At 33.1% G+C, this 24,732-nt stretch overlaps 1 protein-coding gene across 10 annotated transcripts in view; it reads left to right on the top strand.

The window, feature by feature from the left end:
- Positions 1-24,732, top strand: part of GULP1 (GULP PTB domain containing engulfment adaptor 1) — a 409,533-nt gene that overhangs the window by 34,814 nt on the left and 349,987 nt on the right. For 2 of the 10 annotated variants that reach the window (XM_051986045.1, XM_051986047.1), the window contains exon 2: positions 20,036-20,395. The exons of the other annotated variants lie outside the window; for them this stretch is intronic. The gene's annotated coding sequence lies outside the window, so the exon portion shown is untranslated. The remainder of the gene's footprint in view (positions 1-20,035; positions 20,396-24,732) is intronic. 10 annotated transcript variants of the gene reach the window in all.

Below are 24,732 nucleotides of genomic sequence, written 5' to 3'. Positions count from 1 at the left end.
TTCAAATGTGACCTCAGACACTTACTACTTCCTAGCTGGGTGACTCTGGGCAAATCACTTAATCCCAATTGCGTAGGCACAAATAAATAAATTAAAATAGTATAACTCTTTGTTACATCTATGTGAATATCATGAATGCTGTTATGGCAGATTAAGCATTGTTTAGGTTTCAAGTCCATTTTCTATCTTCTTTTCAATATTATTAACATTGTTTTTACTCTTAAGAATATACTAAAACTACTGTGAGTGATGTCATGGAGACTTTCAAAAATATCTTAATTTAGAGGTTATTTTTTAGAGCAATTTATATTACCTGTCTTGCATGTCAGAGAAAATATTTTGATAAAAACATAAAGACTTTGGATTACTCAAACATGTCATATATACCATATTCTTCTATTAAACACAATCAGTGGTTTATAATAACTATATGCTTGGAGATAAGTTTTATACCTACCTGTCAAATTCTGACTTTATTCTTAAATTCTCAAGTTTTTAATCACTAACATGAATTCTTTTTGTTTCATATTGGGTAAATTAAAATATCCTTTATATAATTTTTTGCATAGTTTTCCTTTTGTGTTATGGATTATGTTATCTATTTTAGATTCATAATTTGGGGCCTTTTAAAAATAAGATCTTGTTTTTATTAAAATATGTCCATTGCAAATTCCTAAGGCAGAATGTCCTTATACTCTTAAATAGCACAGTTTATATCATTTATGCTTTCTAAAAATTAAACAGTAACTTTTGAAGTACTATAAGATTACTTTACAATATATAAAATAGGGATAGATATCAGTTTAGTTTTTGGGAAGAGCTAAGATAATAACAATAAGATAACTATTGTATATAATTTGGACTGTCTTATAGAGCACTTTTGATATAGTTTAATCATTGGTCTTGAGGCAGGAATAATTAAGAGAAAGGGTATCCTGTAGATCTAATCTTATGAGTTCCCCTGGCATTATTATGAAAGAGTAATGTAGAGTATTGAAAAGAGTCAAATAAGATAAAATGAGAGAATTGACAAAATCCTAACAGTGAAAGAAATTAAGTGTTCAAAGAAACATAAATCACTTGGCAGAGATTTTTCGCTGAAGGATTTTTTATTTTGGAAGGAAGATTATCAGACCAAGCCTGGAGGCAGTAACTATATTATAAACTTGGTTTCATAATTGACAGTTAACTGCCTTACTGTTCTATCATGCAACTTGCTAGAGCATTAATTCACTCCTGAAACCCATGTGTGTGCTTTTCCCTTTAAGCAAAAAATCCAAATTGATGATCTAGAAAATCAAGACATACAATAAATTAAAATGAATGGCTGGTTCATGGAATGAATTACTCAGGATATGGAAAAAGATCCGAGAGTACCCTTCCTGCTATCTATAGTAATATTTTTGAAACGGCAAGTGACTTGGACCTGAAGGATGGAATGGTTTTTGTGTTTGTTTTTGTTTTTTTAATAATAGTGTTTGTACAAAAGGCTTCAAAGAGTGGGTGACTTTTGATAAATCACACTGCATATAAATACTATTCAAAGTAGAAATAGATCTAAAAAGTCCAAATTTTCCACTAAAAAATCCCACAAATATTAAATTTCTCCTGTTAGATCTTAGAGGGGAATGTAGAGTATCATAAGTTTAATGCTAAACCTGGAATAAAGAAAGGCCCAAGTTTTAACCCTCTTGATCTATTATTAAGTTGGAATAACTTATCTTTTTGAGTAAATTTCATAAAAAACAACCTTTTTATGGTTTTTAGGTCTTTTATGCTTCAGCCAGTGTTAGGAAATGAAGACAAAGAAAGTTCTTCTAAGTACACAGGAATTTTATATAAATGATTCTCTTATATAAACTGAGGTTGAAGCTTATTCTTGCCATTAAAGCCAAAACTGTGTTTCAGTGAAGTAAGTACATGAATGAAGATGTGTCATTTAGAGAAGAGACTAAGATCATTAACTCTATCTTTGTTCTACAATTTCCAGTTACCCTACTAAATATTAATTGGAATGACCTATTGACATTTCCACTTAGGTTCTAAATTGAACTTGTTCTTTATTTTAATCTTACCCCTACTTTCAACTTTCTAGATTCTATTGCTCATAGTTCTAGTGTTCCACTCAGTCAGACTCCTAATCCTGCAGTCATGGTTGCCTTTTCCAATTTTTTTGTTCCTCAGATCTTAGCAGCCAAGTCCTTTTTGATTTTATTTCTCAATTTTTCACATCCTTCCTTTTTTGATCATATTTTTTAACTGGTCTTTATATTTGCTCTCTCTCCTCCCCAAGTCAAGCAAGACATAAACTGCTAAAGTAATTTTCCTAAGACATATCTAATCATTGTCATTTTACTTTTTCAAACATAGTGGCTCTCAGGTGCCTAGAAGGAAGAATGTAAAGTCATTTTGACCCTTGAGATCATCTACACTGTAGGTCTAGCCTTTATTTCCAGCCATGTTTTACCTTACCTTCCTTCATATATGCTATACTTCAGTCAAACTGGAGTTCTAATCATTTCTTGATCATGACCTCTCATCTTTTACCTCACTATATTTGCATATAGCATCCTTCTCCTCTCTGGAAGAGATTATCTACACTTTTGGGGGGGATGGGGATAGTATTTTTTTCCAATTACATGTAATGATAGTTTTCAACATTTATTATAAAATTTTGAGGTTTAGAATTAGATTTAGGGTTAGGGTTAGGGTTTTTTCCTAGCTGTGTGACCCTGGGCAAGTCACTTAACCCCAATTTCCTCAGCAAAACAAAACAAAACAAAAAATACTGGTTGATATATGAGAGGAGGAAAATTTCTAGGTGAGGTAAAATGATATAAAAAATTTTAAAACTACTAAGAAGATATCTATAAAAACTTATTTTAAAGTATATGTTATATGAAATGATTTTGGGATGGGAAAAGGAAAAAAAAATCCTGTAATGTAAAAATAACAAAAGATCAATAAGAATTGTTTTTAAAAAGAGAAAGAGAAATAGTTATAATATGCTGACAAACATAACTTGTCCCACGTGGGGAGACAAGGCTATTGTGCCATCTCTCTCCCAACTGGGAGGGTTCCAGCAGTCCCTGCCTTTATAACCCTTGGTAACTAGAGAGGGTGATTTAGCCAGCTGTATCCCAGTAGCCAGTCAGTAGCAATCAGTAGTAAATAGTCATGGAATATTTGGGTATGCTCTAAAATATAGAACAAGGACTTGTCCTGATCATGCCCAGAAGCAGTCTCACCAAGTGTCCACATGGGTGATAGAATCAGACATAGCATACTTATCCTGAGTACACCTTTGCCAGAACTTCCATTTTGTTTATTTGATTAAATACATTTCTTCAGTTATCAAGTTATTTTCAGTTATAAAGCATTTATTTTTCCCTTCCACCTCTCCCTTACCAAATAACACACAAAAAACCTTTTATATCAAATAACCATAAATAAGTAAAATGTAAATATGTGTGTGTGTGTCACTTTGCCTCCTAAATTTATAACTTCTCTGTCAGAAAACAGGTAGCATTCTTTATCATTATTCTTCTAGAATCATAGTTGGTCATTATATTTACCAGAGTTCTTAATTCTTTCAAAATTGTTTGTTTTTTACAGTGTTGATGTTAAAATATAAACTGTTTTCCTTATTCTGCTCACACCCCTTTTACTTTTCTATAGGAGGAAACTGCCTTCTACAGATTTCAGCTAAATATAAAGAACTTCCTAAAAGTTGTCTAACAATGGGACAGACTACATTGTTAGGTAATATGTTTGCTGGTCCCAAAAACAGTCTGGATAACCACCTGTATTGATTTAAAAATTTTACTCATGACAAAGAAGCACCTCTTACTTTAGTGCAATGTAATTGTGGTAGGGATCATGTTTATTGTCCTATGAAAGGAGAGGGACAGATTAGATTCTCTCTCACAGTTTATTTTCAAAGAGAGCAGAGGCAAGAGGTCCTTACTCATGAATCAAAAGACTTTCAATCTGATGATAGATACCCATGAGCCTGCTGCTTTAAATATATATATATATTTCAGACTGTTTTGATCTTTGACCTTCAGTTCTTTCATCCTAATTAATATGCTGAATGCGTTCTTTGTGCCTTTAAGATAACTGTTTAATTTCTGTCTTATAGTTTCCATTTCATCAATCTCATATTAAACTTCTTCATGGAAGTATACTTTGTTTGATAGGCTTATCTGTTTCTTGACTTGGATACTATGCTGAGTTTTTCTTTCCTTTCTTTTCTTCTACCCCAACCTATTATTAATCATCTTTAGCTCATTAGTGGCCCTGAGGAAAATCTTTACCTTATTTGGGGAGCAAGGAAACATATAGGCTTTTAGCCTTCCTTTTCTATTCCTGTTAACTCTATCTTAGTATTATATTTTAAGTAAGGACAATTTAAAATTAGTCAAGAAAGTCAAAGTGAAATTAGACTTCAGTTTGAACACTGTTGATCCAAGCTTAGTGTAGTTATGTACTTGCATGTCATGGTATGGTGTGATATGGTTACAAAGCTCTCCCCTCCTAAAATTAAATTGAGAATCATTTAGAGGACTGCAGAGATATACTGTGCTAGAAAATAGTGGGCTTTGTGTCTAGAGGACTTTTTTGATCTCCACACAAATTCAAGCATTTGAGAAAATGGCACACTGTGGCACAATAACATAATAAATGTTTCTGTTACTCTGTAAAGATGTCCCAATATCCATCACCCAATTCTGTAGGAGAACACATTGAATGTGTTGACAAGGTACTTGAAGGATGTACTTAGTTTATATCATCATAGATGTTAAGTTGGGGTTGAGGAACCCATGTCAGTCATATACTTTTGACTCTCATTTTGCAGATTAGGAAAAGAAGACACAAAAAACAGGAAAATTTCTTGACCATGTTTGTATAGCTATCAAATGATAAAACCAGTAATGAAATTAATATCTTCTGATCACAAATCCAAGGATCTGCTGATTTTGGTATCAAAAAAGTGTTCACTTTTACATATTCCTTGATAACAATCTATATTTAGCTATCTGCATTGTGAATTTTAAGTTCTTGGGACGCATTAAGTGAATTGTATATTGATTTGTTCAAATGTTTGAAGTAGGAAAGAGATTTCTGATTTATTCCATAAGTTTCCAGACAGAATTAAAATCAATGATGGAAATTCAAGCATGTGAGGCTTTAGTTTAATATAAGAAAGCACTTTTTAATGCATGACTCTAGCAATGAAATGAGGAAGTCTAGAATTTTCTATTTGGACAAACTTTAGGAAGATTTTCTGAGATTATTAATAAAAGAGATGGAATCTTTCTAGGATAGGCAGAACTCTTCTTGAGAGAATTAATTAGTATTGCCATTTATGAGAAAGGTATACATTGCCTTTAAGATGAAAACTCATAATTGGAGGACATTATAAGAGACAGATGCCAATAAGTTGAGAAAAGGTATTAGAGAAGTCAATTTGTTATGAAAAGAAATAGGTATGATTAGAATAATAAAAATTTTAGGACCATGAACAGAGTTTGTATCCATTACCGATAGTCAAATTTGAACAAAGAGTTAAGTTTGTTTTTATGTGCCAGGTGGCCATGATCTCTTTTACATAGGTGTCATTTAATATCTGTTTTGATTATTTGTAGCCAATTCTGAAATTGTTCAAGTGAAGAAGAGTTGGCTACCTTTAAGGGTTGTAAAGGAATCTGTATTGTAAAGGTGGAAAACAACTCATCAATAATTCTGGGATTGATAAGATCTTTTTTAATGTGTAAAGAATGAGGAGACAGGACATGGAAATGGAAAGGAAAATAGCAACTATGGAAAAAAATAATGTAACAATAGGAGAATTAAATAATAAGCTAAAACTTAGAGCTAGGAATTGGTTAGTATAAGGGAGATCATGAAGCACCATTAGAAGAATGGATCTTGGCCAGAGGGAAAACTTCTATGAAAATAAACACCAACTTGTACTTGTGATTTTAAGGAAGTCAAGGTATGCTTAATGAAAATCAGGAAGTGGGTCTAAATAAATTCAATCCATTCTATTTTTGCTCTGCTCCTTTTTTGTTTGATTTTCCTGTGTTTACATAGGAATTATAAATTCACAATAGACATGTTCTATTAGTATACTTTTGGAATGCCTAAGGATCAAGCTATAGCCAGGACCTAGCCAGGTATTTCTGGAACTGGCCATCTCAATTGGAATTTTAAAAAGTCTCTCAAAATATGTTCATACTTTGGGTAATGAAACCTTGTCCTTTCCTCAGTATTAACTTAAGAGTATTTATAAGAGATACCTTTCACAGATTTTGTAAAATGAGAATTGGTCCTAGAAGAGGGGACCTTTCCCAGTCCTATTTCACACCATCCAACTCCAATGCCTTTATAATAACTTTTACAAAGTCATTTTTGAAGATAATCTGATATCACATTTTCAGGTTAATCTGAAATCACACTTTCAAAAAAACCTAAAGATAAATTATTTTTAGATATTACTCATCAAGGAAAGAGAAAAGTGTTGACTAATTTGAATAGCCAAGTTCCTGTAATGCTAGAAAAATGTGATGAACATCAATTCTGGCTATAATTACAAGTTCTTAACATTTTTATTTATCATGATCCTTTTGGCAGTCTGATGAAGATTTCTTCTCAAAATAATATTTTAAATTATAAAATAAAATGCAGAGGATTACAAAGGAATCCAGTTATATTGAAGTGCAATTGTCACAATATTTTTTAAAAAGGTCACAGACCTGTTGCTATAATTTGACTTTTTAGTCATTATAAGTTAATTTAGATAAGAATTGACAGAATGAAAAATCACTAGAGTAGAGGAGGATTTTTTCAGACTCAATTAAAACTTTTCAGTGATACTGTACTAGCAAATGCCTTTGTAAGGAAGAGAACTTTCCCCTCTTTATTAGACAGGTATTAGAAACTAGACAATATTGTTCTGATTTTCTTAAGCATTTACATTTTCCATTAAAACCAAATTTATCTGTTTTATAAAAGCAACACCATGAAAATCTTCCCCTGCCAACTGATAGGAATGTAGTATAAAATTTGCCTTTGAACAATCTTCTCTTATTCTCTTGATTCATTGACAGATTCTTCAAACTAAAATCTTGGAGACTGATACACTTTCAAATGAGGCCTCTCTCAGATTTTATATTCTCTTTGAATTGAAAGTAGAACTGGTTGTTATTTCTTTTTAAAAGCTAAGGCTTTGATTTAGAAGGCAACTGAGAGTTTGATTTTTCTTTTGTGAAATTATTTTTTTAAAGATTTGTATCAAAAAATTTTCATGGCAGAATTTGGTAGAACACAGTTACTAGATATAACCTTATAACATATTCTCAATGGTGTTTCTGTCAAGTATTGTTCTTCAGCTTTCTGATCTCTGCAATCTTCCAAATGCTCTGGCTCAGTTTTGAGTTCTGATTTGGATGATCATAGGGAAGGTTTCATAGGGCTAAGTGAACAAGGGGAAATGACTGAATTCTATGGCCCTCAGTTTTCTCTTGGGTGAAATCAATTAACAAGTAGTTGTTAAATGCTTGCTTTGCACTAGGTAATGCAATGTGAGAGGTTTGCTCTAATACCTTATTTCATTCTAAAACTTTTTAACCCTCCTTTTCTTGTAAAAAATTCAAGTAAATAACTACACACAAATATAAGAGTTTCTGTTCTCTTGAGATGCATTTACCATTTTTTATTCATTGTGCTTTTAACATAGTAAGTGCTTAAATATTTGTTATATTAATTTGTGTTGTTCCAACAATGTTAGAAATAGCCAGGTTTTTTTTTTTTTTTTTTTAAATCAGGTTGCATGAGTTTGTGCATACAAAGTAGGACTCTAAAGAGAGAAGACTGAATCAATGAATGAAGTGCTAAGTGGATATGTGGTGAAGATGTTGGCAGAGATGGCGTGATGATATAATAATATGTGATAGTAATGATGTCATTTGTTAGCAAAGGTCAAGGGAGCAGATCAAATCCTTTATATCCTACAGTTTGAAGAGTCTAGATTCCCACTATATCCCTGGAATTACATGTCTATTAAAATAGTGTCAGTTTTCCTCTTATCACTTATGTTACCTATCCCTTTGAATAGGCTTAATAGATAGTTAATTTTTTTCAATGACTCCCAAGTACTAGAAAATTTGAATAATTCTTTGTTGATAGTTTGACTAAGTCTGTCAGGCTTTTTCCACTTTAATCATATTAATTCAATTTATTTTATTTTTTTGAAGATTGCAAAGTGCTTTTTTCACAACTCCATGAAATCAGTTTTTGAACTATGATTATCCCTATATTTTAGAGATATTAAGTGACTGGAAACCTAAGCAGCCAAAAAGCATTAGAGGTGGGATTAGAATTCTGACTCCAACGTCAGTATTTTTTCTGTTTATCTCATATTCTGATTAGCAGTATTTTCTAAACTAAAAATACATAGTTGAGTTTATCCTGCATGCTTGATTACAATAATACTTTAAAATAAAATATGGAAAAATTCACATTATTTAAAAATTTGGTTTCCTTAAAGAATGCATTCTGTGATCTTGCTCATTGAGTCAGGGCCAGAAGTTCCATTTTAATCCCTTGGGAACAATATCTAGTGGAAAGAAAAAAGTGAAAAAAGAAAAAAAAAAGATTAGTGGTTTGGGTACCACAATACCTTAGATGCAAAACTTCCTCTGACTTCTATTATCTACAGAACACAAACTCCCTGGGACTTATACAACCTACTTCACAACATTATCATAAAAGAGTGCTTTATGAGTTGTGAAAGTCCTTTATAAAGCCATGGCATCTATCATCATTGTAGTAAGCACTCTATAAGCTAGGAGGAGGAGGAGGAGCAACAGCAGCAGTAATAGTGGTAATGGTAGTATCATAACTTGAACCCAGCAACTCTGATTTTATGAGATTCAATTCAATCTCTCTTTGACTTGTTTTGCTCCCTTATAGTTCTCTATCTCCACATTACCACTCATCCTAATTTTGCCACCTCACACACACATATAAACCTGTATTCCTCCTGGGAAATCTTAAAATATACCTTAATTCATATTTAGATAAGTCCTCATTCTAATAAAAGCAAAGTAACAAAAGTATATTAAGTATAGGACAGCCTTTATTTCACCCCAGGGAAAATGCAGAAGATATGAAAAGGACTCATAAATGTTCTTAAAAAGCCAATCTAAATTTCCCGTTCATACAGGGTCCTTTGTTGTCCCACAGACTCGCAGTGCTGCTCTTTACTGCTGATTCCTTTTAGAATAAGAAAGAACTTGGGTTTACCAGAGAGGTAATTTTCTGCCCCCATGTTCCTATGTTTCACTTGCATCCTAGGATTGCATACAGATTTCCAGCTTAATGTTACTCTTATCCAAAAGGAAAAACGTGGAATGACCAGGATAGCATTTTATGCTGCTGCACTGTTTAAATGATTTACAGCTGTCCCCTATATTATGTCTCAGCCACGCCCTTGCTGTTTTTTTTTTTTTTTTTTCTCTCTGAAGATGCTGACTCGGCCCTCACCTTTTCCAAAAGGCTGGTATTTCACAAGAACATCCCTTTCTCTCATTTAAAGATTGTATTCTGGAATTCTCTTATCTCAAAAAGATTAGAATTATCCAGACCTTTTCCCTTCACTCTTAAAAAGGCTGTCTAACATGGGTTGCTGAAAAGGCACCCTAAAGTCTCTTGTTGTCCAGGAAATCAATTTATCTTTTAAAAAAGGCTGGATTATCCTATCCCGTTGATGTTCAAGTACTTCATGTTCTCTTGGGAATTTTTAGGAACATTATATTGATGCTGAAATACCTTTTCTTTTATCCAAATTCTGGTTTAAGAACTCTCAAGGAATTCATGATACAGGAACTCATCCTGTATAATCACCGACCTAATTCTTTTATCTTTTGTATGTTCCAGTAGGAGAACTGGGTGGGGTTGGTTGAGAATGTATCAGATAGACCTTGGGTATGAAATAGATATGAATGTAGCATTGCCCTCTTCCCAACCCTTCCATTTTCTCTATCAATTCTTTCTACATCTAATTCAAAAAAAGGAAAACAGCAAAGAGATCGATTACACAATTAACTCTTTTCTTTTAAAGAGCCAGAACAAAGGGATGACTGCTTCATAATTGTCCAAATGAACCAGGTCATCCCCAATTTATCCATATCATCTCAAGACAATTAGTTCATCTTTACTTTATGAGACTTTAGGATATCTACTTCCTCAGTGCAGTGTTCCTTGGCATTCCTTTACACTTTCCATAACAGAAGATATTCAAAGTCCCAAGTAAAAGTTCATCACCATGTAAGCTGGCCAAGTTGATGGGGAACTCTTTTCATCAACTTCCTTGAATTAAAAATGAAGTTATTTAGGGGAAATTTTTATCAGTATCCCTTATTTTTTTTATTAATAACACTAATGCCAGCCTAATCCAGATATATTTTAAAGATGGTATTAGAATCAGCCCAAACTTGTATATGGACTAAAGTTAATATTTTACTTTTTTTCTTCTTTTTTGAAAGCATATTTAAAATTTCCTGGTCACCTCCTTCCCTACCCCACTCCAACGCATATTCCAAAAATATTCATAGGTAGTTTCATGGTATTAGAATTTCAAGCTCTAGAACTTTTTGTTCTTGATATGAAAACTTTAATGGAGAATAAGGAGGTTTTTATTCTTTTTTTTTTTAACTATGAAAGGAGCAAAATATAGCTAAATTTTTCTTTTTGATCAGTCTATGATTTTATCCAAGTAGAAACCTTCTGGTAATAGAATTCCTCTAAGAGTGTAACAGATACCTCCTCTGCAGCTCATAATCTTAAGAGAGGTATCTCACTAAATGGCTTACCTAGGGCCACATAGCAGCCAGTTGGCTTCCAAGGTTGTAATTAAGCTTACATATTTCTCTGCTACTCTCTGCTACCTCTTTCAGCTCATTTAAAAGTAGCTAATGATATAAAAATCATATTGTAATATTTTTTGCTTTGACATCATCTTCATTTATTTATAGAGAAAATAATGCACATAATCAAACTGACTAACCCATCCACCAGATCTGATTGTAGATGAATGAAGGGAGGGAGACATGTATTCTCATCTCTGGAACAAGCTTGGTCATTATAATTATTCAGTGTTGAATTAATATTAAATACTATTTTTACTTTGATTTGAAAGAATAAAAAGCTTATTATATAGGTTCTGGTTATAACTTCTCTTTATCTCAGAAAATTTCACTGGTTGTCTCACATGACCTTAGTCACATATCCCTATATTCTATTTAGAAAATCCAGATTTTCTTCTGCACTGAGCATTCTCCCAATCCTTTCTGAAGGTTATACCTTGTCTCTTTGTTCCCTTGCTCTACTCACTATGCCACCTAACTTCTTGCACTGAAAATAAAAATTACTTAAAATGACTTCTTCTCCAAGATTTGGGTAGTCCCAACCAGGTTAACAACCTATTGAAATCCTTTAGAAGAAATAAAGATGTGGAAACATAAGACAACATTTTCATCTTCTGCCAGACAATGCTCTGTTGCTATGCCATGCCTCTGTTTCAAAAGTAATAGGTTTTACATTTTCACAGTTAAAGGTTCTGATAAAGGCCTCATTTCCAAAATATATAGAGAACTGACTCAAATTTATAAGAAATCAAACCATTCTCCAATTGATAAATGGTCAAAGGATATGAACAGACAATTTTCAGAGGATGAAATTGAAACTATTACCACTCATATGAAAGAGTGTTCCAAATCATTATTGATCAGAGAAATGCAAATTAAGACAACTCTGAGATACCACTACACACCTGTCAGATTGGCTAAGATGACAGGAAAAAATAATGATGAATGTTGGAGGGGATGCGGGAAAACTGGGACACTGATGTATTGTTGGTGGAGTTGTGAACGAATCCAACCATTCTGGAGAGCAATCTGGAATTATGCCCAAAAAATTATCAAATTGTGCATACCCTTTGATCCAGCAGTGTTTCTATTGGGCTTATATCCCAAAGAAATACTAAAGAAGGGAAAGGGACCTGTATGTGCCAAAATGTTTGTGGCAGCCCTGTTTGTAGTGGCTAGAAACTGGAAAATGAATGGATGCCCATCAATTGGAGAATGGCTGGGTAAATTGTGGTATATGAATGTTATGGAATATTATCGTTCTGTAAGAAATGACCAGCAGGATGAATACAGAGAGGACTGGCGAGACTTACATGAACTGATGCTAAGTGAAACGAGCAGAACCAGGAGATCATTATACACTTCGACAACGATATTGTATGAGGACATATTTTGATGGAAGTGGATTTCTTTGACAAAGAGACCTGAGTTTCAATTGATAAATGACGGACAAAAGCAGCTACACCCAAAGAAAGAACACTGGGAAACGAATGTGAACTATCTGCATTCTTGTTTTTCTTCCCGGGTTATTTATACCTTCTGAATCCAATTCTCCCTATGCAACAAGAGAACTGTTCAGTTCTGCAAACATATATTGTATCTAGGATATACTGCAACATATCCAACATATAAAGGACTGCTTGCCATCTAGGGGAGGAGGCGGAGGGAGGGAGGGAGGGAAAAAAAAATCGGAACAGAAACGAGTGTCAATATAAAGTAATTATTAAATAAAAATTAAATTAAAAAAAAAGTAATACGTTTTATTCTTGAGTCCAATAACAGTTAGGTTTGGGTGAAAAGCTCAACAATATTTAAGCCCCATAAGGTTAGGAAGGTATCTTATATTTTAGCTGCCTTTGAGTCTCTTTGAGAATCAGGATGATGTAATGGAAGGAAAAGCTTAAGTTTGATATCAAGGCAAGTTTCATAACATTTCTGGACTTCCGTTTCTTTATCTGCTAAATAAGGAGGTTGGACTTAGTGATAAATGCTTCATGTTCCTATTACTACAGGAGAAGGATTTAGTGATAAGGAAAAAAACACATTTAATAATTAAGGTGTGTTTGTCAAAGATTTTTGCAATGACCACAGAAAATGTTTATTGCAAGCTTCAAATAGAAGAGAGAATTTCTTTTTTTTTTTTAATTTAAATTTTATTTTATTTAATAATAACTTTGTATTGACAGAATCCATGGCAGGGTAATTTTTTACAACATTATCCCTTGCACTCGCTTATGTTTCGTTTTTTCCCCTCCCTCCCTCCACCCACCCCCCAAGATGGCAAGCAGTCCTATATATGTTAAATATGTTGCAGTATATCCTAGATACAATACATATTTGCAGAACTGAACAGTTCTCCTGTTGCACAGGGAGAATTGGATTCAGAAGGTAAAAATAACTCGGGAAGAAAATCAAAAATGCAAATAGTTCACATTCGTTTCCCAGTGTTCCTTCTTTGGGTGTAGCTGTTTCTGTCCATCATTTATCCATTGAAACTCAGTTAGATCTCTTTGTCATAGAAATCCACTTCCATCAGAATACATCCTCATACAATATCGTTGTCGAAGTGTATAATGATCTCCTGGTTCTGCTCATCTCACTTAGCATCAGTCCATGTAGGTCTCTCCAAGCCTCGAAGAGAGAATTTCTGTATAGGATAAAGCTGACAGATGCTCTCACTTGAAGATAACATTGTTATCTTCTGATTGCACTGAACCCTATGATATTATAGGACCTCCTTAATAGGATCCATAATTTTTGAAAAGAAATTAGCTCAGTTTTTTATTAAAAAACAAAATGATTAAGAAAAGTGCCTATTGTTTACATTATACTCAGTTCCTTTTAGCTTTTCCATACATTTGGGCAGGTACTGCAGATGGATAACGAATTGGACCTAGAAGGAATATCAGGAAGAGAAAAAGATATTTACTATATGGGAATTTGCATGGTGATTTTAATGAAACCAAAGTGCTTCCTAGTGCAGAAATATATTTTTAATGCAAATATCCTCTCAGTGATAGAAAAATTAGGACAGATATTCTGTTTTGAAAGCAATAGTTCTTTAATTGATATGGTTAAAAGAGGGCTATTTAAGGATCACCTGGCAATAGTGAATGTTAGAAAAATGATAGAGAAGAAAAGGAGACAAAAAGGACACGGGAAAGCAAGCAATGCCTCAAAAATTAGGTCAAAAAGCTGAAGTAGGAACTAATACATCTAAAATTGCACTTGAAAGACAAGGAAGAAAGGCAGTACAACAAGGATATCACTGAATTTCAGCAATAATGGTCTTCACATCATGGCAAGTAGAGAAGAGAACCCATGATAAAGTTTTGCATCCTTTATTATTCTTTGTACTTGGTTTATTGTTACAACAAAATCTTGTCACTTGAGACTTTTGGATATAAGGAGATTTCTAAATTGTTTTTCATCATTCCATTTATAATAGTGCCTCACAAATGCTGAGGAGTACTAGAAGAATGGGAGGAGTTTTGTCAAAGTACAGACAATTGACTTCCCATCTGTGATGTCATAAGATAGGGAGGCACCAAGTTAGTACCATGGGGCTTGGAAAAGTCTGTCAAGCAAGGTTTTTGGGTATTGATGATTCCAGAAAAGGCAAGGAATGGTAGGTAGGAGAAAAGGATGTGTTTAGCACAAGATTATTATAAGACTAGGTGCAGAAAATCAAATAGGTTTCCCTTTGTTGTTATCATGCTGAGGATACCCATGTCACTTAAGTTTATATATCTTTTCACAATTGTATACTGTTCAACTTATTAATTGTTAGTATCTGTTTTAGTGTATTATACTATGTGTAGTACTATATATTAATGTACACTTAATTGATCAAGTTAAAGTACTTTAAGAATATAAATATTCTTATTTATATAGAATATATATATTCTGTGAAGCCTAATTTTTCATCTTTTAAAATTTTATTTTTATAAAATAATTTATTTTAATAACATTTTAATAAAATAATTTAAATTAAAAATTATTATTTCAAAAGTTTCTTTTATCTTTCACTTTTTCATGCCTTGGAAAATGAATCCCCTTTTAAAAGTGTCTATCAAAATTTCATTTCATGTTTACTTCATCATATCAAATCGTCTGACAGAACAATGAGTAATAACTTTATACCTGTCTAAAGCCTTGTTGGGTAAGAGACCTTAGTTTTCTGTTTCATATTTTGCTTTTTGTTTTAGTAGTACTCAAATGAAGTATGAAAAGGAAAAATGATTTAATAGCATAGGCTCACAATGAACTCATTTCATTTGCTACACCTATTAAACTATAATAAATGTACCATATAAAATAAGGAGTAAAAATTATATTAGAATAATCTCGCTATATCTAATTTGTGCATAACAGTGTTTGTTATTGAAATTAATGGTAACATATTAAATATTTATAGAATTGCTTTTCAGAATGACTGCAAATTCCCATTTTCCCATTTTAAAAGTTTCTCAGGTCTTTTAAAAAGCAAGCATTCTTTAAGTTTGATCAGAGCAGAATTCAGTAATGTGCCCATCATTTTCATTCTGTATACTGTCTCATTAAATCTTTTGGGCTGCCATATCTCTCTGAAGACTTGTATTTTGAGCTAGCATTTGAATAACATTCCAGAAAACTCTGTAAGCTGGCATATTTTACCCACTTAGTGTCAAGAGTCATTCTGGTAACTAGGAAGAATGCTACAGCTAATCAGAATTTATATGGAACATCTTTTAAAGCAACAAATAAGAATAATGTTATATCAATTAAAAGTGTAAAATAGTATTGTTAATTGATGTTAAGACAATGAAAAGAAGTCACCATTCTTTCAGAATAAAAAGTGTCAGGAGCCAGGTCCCTTAATGATAATAATATAATGATGATGATGATGATAATAACTCATATTTTTTCAGAGTTTTCAGGTTTTTCAAGTACTCAATGTATATTTTCTCATTTAAGCTTTGCAACAATCCCAGAAAGTAAATATTATAGCTATTATTATGCCCATTTTGCTGCTAAGAACACCAAGATTCAGAAAGATTAGAAGCTTGCCAATAAATTATGTATTTATACTGTAGGCATTGCTTTTCTGGTTATAGTTTTCTCTTTTCAAAATCCTAACCCTAACCCTAACCTTTAGCTTTCCTAAGGGTATTATTTGAAGTGGTAGAAAGGTTTTGCCTGACTTCTGGCCAGTGGTGTGATATTCAGCAGATGAACAGTCATGAGGTATGGCAATGGCTTAGCTGGAACATGTTGAGATTATGTCCACTTTACTTTTTTTTTACTTAGATGATTAGTAAAGATCTATATACTACAAAAGTCTTCATCTTTATCTATATTATGTAGTAAAAATAACAGGCAAGATAATGAAGTTGGGGTGTTGAGCATAAGCTGAAGATTCAACTTTATCAGAAATGATGTTCTTTTTTGCAATTTATTGCTACACTTCATTTTTCATAATTTTTTTTTTATTTAGTTGTTCCTGTTGAGTTCATTTCCCATTTTCTTGGTAAAGATACTGGTATGGTTTGCCATTTCCTTCTTCAGCTCAGATGAGGAAACTAAGGCAAATAGGATTAAATGACATACTAAGAGTTACGTAACTATCAAATGTCTGAGGCCAGATTTGAATTCAGGAAGATGACTTGATTCCATGCCCAATACTCTATTCCATTCACCACCTAGCTTCCCAGTAGTATATGTATTTTAATTTGCATCAAATGAATGACCTATTGGGATATGCTTAGAAAAGAAAGAATAATGAGATCTAAGTGGTTGGGTGAACATGAGCCAAGAGAATTACAGTTCATTATTGAAACTTTCCATTTGCTACATTTCAAACATGGAACCTAGATTCCAAACGAATGATGTTTACTACATATTGGTTGTTGTTACTGATTGTTTTCATCCATGCTCTGTTGAGTGAAGATGAATTAAAAGCTTTTATCTCCACCTGGTGGTTAATATAGATAATTGCAACTTATGTATCTGCTTGAAGTTACCACTCCAATCTCCATACTAGTAGAAATACTAGGAAGATCCAAATTACCGTGGTTTGGTGGGGAAATGGTAAAAATATTTCATTAATATCATACATATATAAATATACCCTTGTACATGAACATATATGTATGTGTGTACACACACACACCAATATTTTAAAACAGAAGATATTTAACTTGGAAATACATAAATGTAAAATACACATAAAATAAAAATTTAAGTCCATTTAAATGAGATATCATACATTTCTCATATATTATACTTAATGCCAATCAGAATATATTTCATAAGGGATATCTCCAGAATGTACTTATTTTTGTGTCTTTTTAAAAAAAAAGTTCCAGCTTTATGTTGAATCCTTGCCCTCCCCCAGGAAGAAATTTGAAATACTGTGAGCAATGTTTTATGTATTATTTGAAATATTTATTCACCTTTTATAAATTTTCTATTGGCTTTCAAAGAAGCATAGTGTAGAATAAAAGTATTCTTTTACAAAGAATAAACTATTTCTACATTTTCTGCTTATGTAAATTACTTTTATTATTTTATCCCATTTAAAAATATTTAATATATTTAAATATATTTAAAACTATTCATTTCCTTAATAATACTATTAAGACAAGAACAGTGGTTATTAATATAAATAAAACTTTTGTAAATAATACTGTCTACCTCTGCCACTTCAGTTAAGAAAACATTTGAGAAACATGTAGCTGTATTGTATCTAATATAGGAATTTTTACTTTGACTTTGTATTCTATGAAAGGGTTCCATATACTGTATCTGTAAAATCCTAGATATGGTCTATATGAGTAGACTTTTCCTGAGTAAACTCTGAGTGGAAACATAATGGGTTAAAAAATTATAAAGTTTTAGACAAGTTTCCAAGATGAGACTTAGTTCATGTAAACCTAAGCATGGGAGCCCTAGACTATAGCTTATGTTGTCATGACCAAAATCTAGCTTTTTCTTTAGCTTTTCTATAGTGATCTAAATTTTACTATGTAACCAGGGAAAGAGACTTAAACCATTTGAGCTCATCTTTCTATAGCATAATTTTGCTCAAGTTTCCCTTATATCTGGAATTCTTTCCTTCTCACATGCATTCTAGTTCTTCTCAGTTCAGTCCATTTCCTTCAAGAGACCATTTTCTGATTTATTTCCATTTATTGGTAATATTATTTCCATCACTTGTATTTATTTTGTATCTATTCTGTATATTTTTCTAATCTGCAAATATATTATATCCTTTTCCCCTTCCCCTTTCCCAAGAAGAAAGTAAATTTCTTGAGGGAAGGAACTGGTTTGTTTGAATCTTGCATCTATCATGTCTAGTACAGTGTCTGTCTAGTAGGCTCTTCTAGGTGTTTGTTGATTGCTTTATTGATTAACTTTTCACTTGATTTTCATAGGACATTTTAAAAGATCATTTGAAAAGCCTTGGTTATTGATAATATTTTTTACCCTATTTTTTAATAACTTTTTATTGACAGAACATATGTATGGGTAATTTTTCAACATTGTCCCTTGCACTCACTTCTGTTCCAACTTTTCCCTTCCCTCCCTTCATCCCCTTCCTTAGATGGCAGGCAGTTTCATACATGTTAAACATGTTAAAGTATATTTTAAATACAATATATGTGTACAGATCTGTACAGTTTTCTTGTTGTACAAGAAAAATCAGATTCAGAAAGTTTTTTACCCTATTAAACTAGTACAGTTATTCCTTCCACATTGCAGAGATTTAAGGATGCAATACCCCTCTAATCTGGAAAATCCATGCAAAAATGTTGCATATTATACATATGTATTTTTTTCTCCTTGATAGAAGTAAATCCTTTGGAGGCAGGGCTTTTAAATTTTTTGTCTTTAAACAATGCCTGTTTTTTTCATTGATTGATTGATTAGAACTGGAGAAATCACTTTTATTGCTACCTAGATTTTTAAAGTCTAGTTGACCAATCATGTTGGTTTTTAGAGCTAGGAATCAGGACTCAAATTTAGTTCTCAATTTGTATGAAGGGAGATGAAATTAGTGTGTATTGCAGCTTCACTTTTTAGGAAAATTAGAATCAGAATTTGCTTTTTCCTCTAGTTTCCTCCCATCCATATGCCTGAATACCAAATTGTGAAACTGGAATCATGCTTATTTGCAAAGCCAGGATGCAAATTATAATTTAGTATGCAAAACCCCCAAAACTTGGGCATAAATTTAGGATTCTCAGAGAAAATATTTCTCTTTAACGCTCTTCTAACTCCATTTATTGTTAAAACATTTTTTTGTGAGATTGCAGAATTCAGCATAAGGTATGTCTTTCTTGAATTTTTTCCAAAAAGATTTAATGGAGTTAAAAGGGGCTCTTAAATAAGGCAGAACTTACTTAGGAACATCCTTCTTGATGAATATAAACCTTGAAGATAAGAATTTTGTGGAGTTTTCATTTATTTTATGAATGTGCTTTTCATATAACATGCATTTAATACAAAAACAAACATACATTTGATCTGTTTAATAGAATATCACTTTAGTGACTTAAAAAAATAACGTTCTTTGAAAATTGTAACTACATTAGATAGAGACAAAAAAGAAACTAAATTTAGACCAACATTATCTCACTTTATATTAAAATAAACTCCAAATGAATATATATATAAAATCTAAATATAAAAGGTTATTAGAAAACTGGGGAAAAATACCTGTCAGATCTATGGATAAGAGAAAATTTCATAGCCAAATAAGTGATAGAGAAAATTATAGAAGATAAAGTAGATAATTTTCATTATATAATTTTTCCACAAACAAATCCAATAAAACCAAAAATTAAAAGGGAAACAATTAATGAAGAGAAAAATAATCCTTATAGATTTTTTTTTCCTTGAGAAAAGGTCTTATTTCCAAAACATATTAGTAATTAATTCAAGTTTATAATAAGAGCCATTTCCCAATTGAAAATGGTCTAAGGATATTTGTAGTGTTCTTGTTGGTTCTCTGGAGGTCTCAGAGCAGCCTTCATTTCAGTTCAGTAATCACTAAAAGAATAGACAGATATTAAAGTCCAAATCCTTTATTATCTCCTTCACAATCTTGTCTCCTTTATTAGGCTCAGGCTAGCTTTTTTGGAGGCCTCCCAGAATCTTGGTTTCAGTGGAGAAGAGAAGGAGGAGAGCCCTGCCACAACAGTGATGTGAGATGAAGTGAATGAATCAGGATTACAGTTGGGAAGAATACAGGCCTTTTAAGACAACAAGACAATATCCAATACAAACAACTCCAATGTAATTACCAGATGATGAGGAGAAATCCCAAATTTGGTAAATAGAAGGGAATTAGGTTAATTGCATTTGGGAAGAAGATCACCACATTTTGGCGCCCTGAACGTGGGACTGATTCAGATCCTGATCCAGTGGAAAAGCATCTGCTCTTGATCCAGTGGAAAAGACTCTTCAACCCAGAAATTAGGGTGAGTGCAACAAAGAAATTTTGTTAAAAGAGTTAAAGTAGAATTTCAGCTATGATGGGACAGATATTTAGAAAACAGCCTTCTGTTTCTGTTCAAGGAAAATGTTTAGAGAGCATTGTCAAAGTTATGGAAAGCCAAGGTCTAATTATAAGTTTACAGCAAATCACTGAACTTTTACAAACTGTAAAGGACATATGTCCTTGTTTCTCTCTGGAAAAGGAATTAGATTTAAATGAATGGAAATTGGTAGGAGAGGATCTTTGTCAATTCTGTAATAAAAATGGGCCTAACTCAATTTCCAAAGACATATAATTTAATACAAATTCCAAATTACTAATCCAAATTTCCAAATACATATAATTTAATACAACTAGCTTTAGGAAATTTTATAAGTATTAAAATAAGGAAAAAGAAGAAACAGCAACAGGGAGAGGCATCAACTATACCAGGTAAAAAGGAGCAAGAATCAGATAAGAATGGAGTTAAGTACAATTCTGAGTATGATACTTCACAGCAGGAGGAATTAGGTGATTCTATATCTCATGACCCTCCCCCCTCAATTAACCCTTCATGGGTAGAGGAAGAAAGGGGGGGAAGAGAGGCAGAAACACAGTCAGCTTCTCCTGTAAAGCAGAATTTGACAAGATTAGAAAAAGCATTAATTAAGGCAAAAAATGAAGGAGAAGATATATCTGATTTTATAAATGCATATCCTGTGATTGAAAAGATCGACTCTTCAGGTCAAAAAGAGAGAAAATACACTCCTTTTAATTTGGAAAAAATTAAAGATTTGAAAAAGGGTTGCACTCTTTATGGGGCTACATCATCTTATGTGAAGATGTTACTGGATAATTTGTCTTATGAAATCTTAATCCCGAATGACTGGAAATCCATAGCCAGAACATGTCTAGAACCTGGACAAAATTTATTGTGGCTTTCGGAGTTTCATGAATTATGTAGGATTCAAGCCCAACGCAACAGACAAACAGGAGCTATTGGACAAATCACTTTTGACCAACTAGCTGGTCAAGGTCAGTATGCAGAGAGTTCAGAACAGATTTATTATCCCATAACAGTGTATGAGCAAATTTCTATGGCTGTAATAAAAGCTTGGAGTTCTCTCCCTGGACAGAAAGATGGAAATAATGCTTTCACAAAAATAGAGCAAGGTCCCAACGAACCTTTTGCAGATTTTGTGGGACGTTTGCAAATAGCTGTAATAAGAACCATTGGAGACAATGCAGCAACAGAAAAAATGACTAGACATTTGGCTAAGGAAAATGCCAATGAGGTTTGCAAAAGAATTATATGGGGGCTAGACAAAGATGCTCCTTTAGAGGTGATCATAAGACGCTGTGTCACAGTGGGCACAAATGCTTATTATATCCAAACTATGATGAACATGGAAAGACAAGGTCCTTCTTGGCAAAGGAATTCTAGAGAAATTCGTCTATGTTTTCAGTGTGGAAAAGTTGGACATTTGAGAGCTCGTTGTAGAAATGGAGATAGAGTGAGAAGACAGGATGAGAGAAAACCCAAAACCCTATGTCCAGAATGTAACCAAGGCTTTCACTGGGCCTCTGAATGTAGGATGACCCAGAGAAATGAGAGGCAGGGCCCAGCTCCAAAGTATCAATCAAAGGACAGGTGGGGCATGATAGCATCTGAGGTTACACCCAGAGAGACTTTAGAAATTCAGGACTCTGATGTCATCAACCAACAGAAAAGCAATCAGGATTACAGTTGGGAAGAATACAGGCCTTTTAAGACAACAAGACAATATCCAATGCAAACAACTCCAATGTAATTACAAGATGATGAGGAGAAATCCCAAATTTGGTAAATAGAAGGGAATTAGGTTAACTGCATTTGGGAAGAAGATCACCACATTATCCCTTGCACTCACTTCTGTTCCCCTCCCTCCCTCCAACCCCTTCCCAAGATGGCAAGAAATCCTATACATGTTAAATAGGTCGCAGTATATCCTAGATACAATATACGTGTGCAGAACTGAACAGTTCTCTTGTTGCACAGGGAGAATTGGATCCAGAAGGTAGAAATGACCTGGGAAGAAAAACAAAAATGCAAACAATTTACATTCATTTCCCAGTGTTCTTTCTTTGGGTGCAGCTGTTTCTGTTCATCATTGATCAATTGAAACTGAGTTGGATCTTCTCTTTGTCAAAGAAATCCACTTCCATCAGAATACATCATCATACAGTATCGTTGTTGAAGTATATAATAATTTCCTGGTTCTGCTCATTTCACTTAGCATCAGTTCATGTAAGTCTCTCCAAGCCTCTCTGTATTCATCCTGATGGTCATTTCTTACAGAATAATAATATTCCATAACATTCATATACCACAATTTACCCAACCATTCTCCAATTGATGGGCATCCATTCATTTTCCAGTTTCTAGCCACTACAAACAGGGCTGCCACAAACATTTTGGCACATACAGGTCCCTTTCCCTTCTTTAGTATCTCTTTGGGGTATAAGCCCAGTAGTAGAACTGCTGGATCACAGGGTATGCAGTTTGATAACTTTTTGGGCATAATTCCAGATTGCTCTCCAGAATGGTTGGATTCATTCACAACTCCACCAACAATGTATCAGTGTCCCAGTTTTCCCGCATCCCCGCCAACATTCATCATTATTTTTTCCTGTCATCTTAGCCAATCTGACAGGTGTGTAGTGGTATCTCAGAGTTGTCTTAATTTGCATTTCTCTGATCAATAGTGATTTGGAACACTCTGTCATATGAGTGGAAATAGTTTCAATTTCATCATCTGAAAATTGTTCATATCCTTTGACCATTTATCAATTGGAGAATGGCTTGATTTCTTATAAATTAGAGTCAATTCTCTATATATTTTGGAAATGAGGTCTTTATCAGAACCTTTAACTGTGAAGATGTTTTCCCATTTTGTTGCTTCCCTTCTAATCTTGTTTGCATTAGTTTTGTTTGTACAAAGGCTTTTTACATTGATGTAATCAAAATTTTCTATTTTGTGATCGGTAATGGTCTCTAGTTCATCTTTGGTCACAAATTTCTTCCTCCTCCACAAGTCTGAGAGATAAACTATCCTATATTCCTCTAATTTATTTATTTTCCAATTTTTTTTTTTTTGGTCTATTTTCCTTTGGCTTTTTATGAAATGTAATTTTCATTGCATTGTGGTCTGAAAAGGATGCATTTCCTATTTTTGCCTTACTGCATTTGAATTTGAGGTTTTTATGTCCTAATATATGGTCAATTTTTGTATAGGTTCCATGAACTGCTGAAAAGAAAGTGTACTCCTTTCTGTCTCCATTTTGTTTTCTCTAGAGATCTATCCTATCTAACTTTTCTAATATTCTATTTACCTCTTTGACTTCTTTCTTATTTATTTTGTGGTTTGATTTATCTAATTCTGAGAGTGCAAGGTTGAAATCTCCTACTATTATAGTTTTGCTGTCTATTTCTTCTTGCAGCTCTCTTAATTTCTCTTTTAAGAATTTAGATGCTCCACCACTTGGTGCATATATGTTTAATATTGATATTGCTTCATTATCTATGCTACCCTTTAGTAAGATATAGTGCCCTTCCTTATCCCTTTTAATTAGATCAATTTTTGCTTTTGCTTGATCTGAGATCAGGATGGCTACCCCTGCTTTTTTGATTTCACTTGAAGCATAGCAGATTCTGCTCTAACCTTTTACATTTACTCTGCATGTATCTCCCTGCTTCAGGTGTGTTTCCTGTAAACAACATATTGTAGGATTCTGGCTTTTAATCCATTCTGGTAACCACTTCCTCTTTATGGGGGAGTTTACCCCGTTCACATTTATGGTTAAAATGACCAATTCTGCATTACTTGCCATCTTGTTAACCCCTGTTTGTGTATTTTTCCCTTCTTTCCCCCTTATTTCCCTCCCTAGTATTAAACTTGTGAGCACCACTTGCTTCTCACAACCCTTCCTTTTTAGTATCCCTCCCCCCACATTAGAATTCCTCCCCTTATCTTACTCCTTTTCCTCATAGTTTCCGTATTCCCTTCCGCTTATTCCTTCCCTTTTCACTTTTCCCTTCCCATTTTTCAATGAGGTGGGAGAAGTTTCACCATAAATTGAATATGTCTAAAATTTTTCTCTTAAAGCCAATTCTGAAGGCAGTAAGATACTTACTATATTCATCCCTCTCCATTCTTTCTCTCAGATATAATAAGTTTCCTTTGCCTCTTCGTGAGATGTAGTACCCCCACTTTACCCTTTCCCAGGTACAATGTCCTTTCCACCTCTAGTTTCTAGAACAAGGTATATGTGTATTCTTTATGCATCTTTATAGCTGAAATA

The sequence above is a fragment of the Antechinus flavipes genome, chromosome 3, assembly GCF_016432865.1.
Source record: "Antechinus flavipes isolate AdamAnt ecotype Samford, QLD, Australia chromosome 3, AdamAnt_v2, whole genome shotgun sequence".
In the NCBI taxonomy this organism is placed as follows: Eukaryota; Metazoa; Chordata; class Mammalia; order Dasyuromorphia; family Dasyuridae; genus Antechinus; species Antechinus flavipes.
Note: the sequence above shows the minus strand (reverse complement) of the source record. Positions and strands in the feature narration are given on the sequence as shown.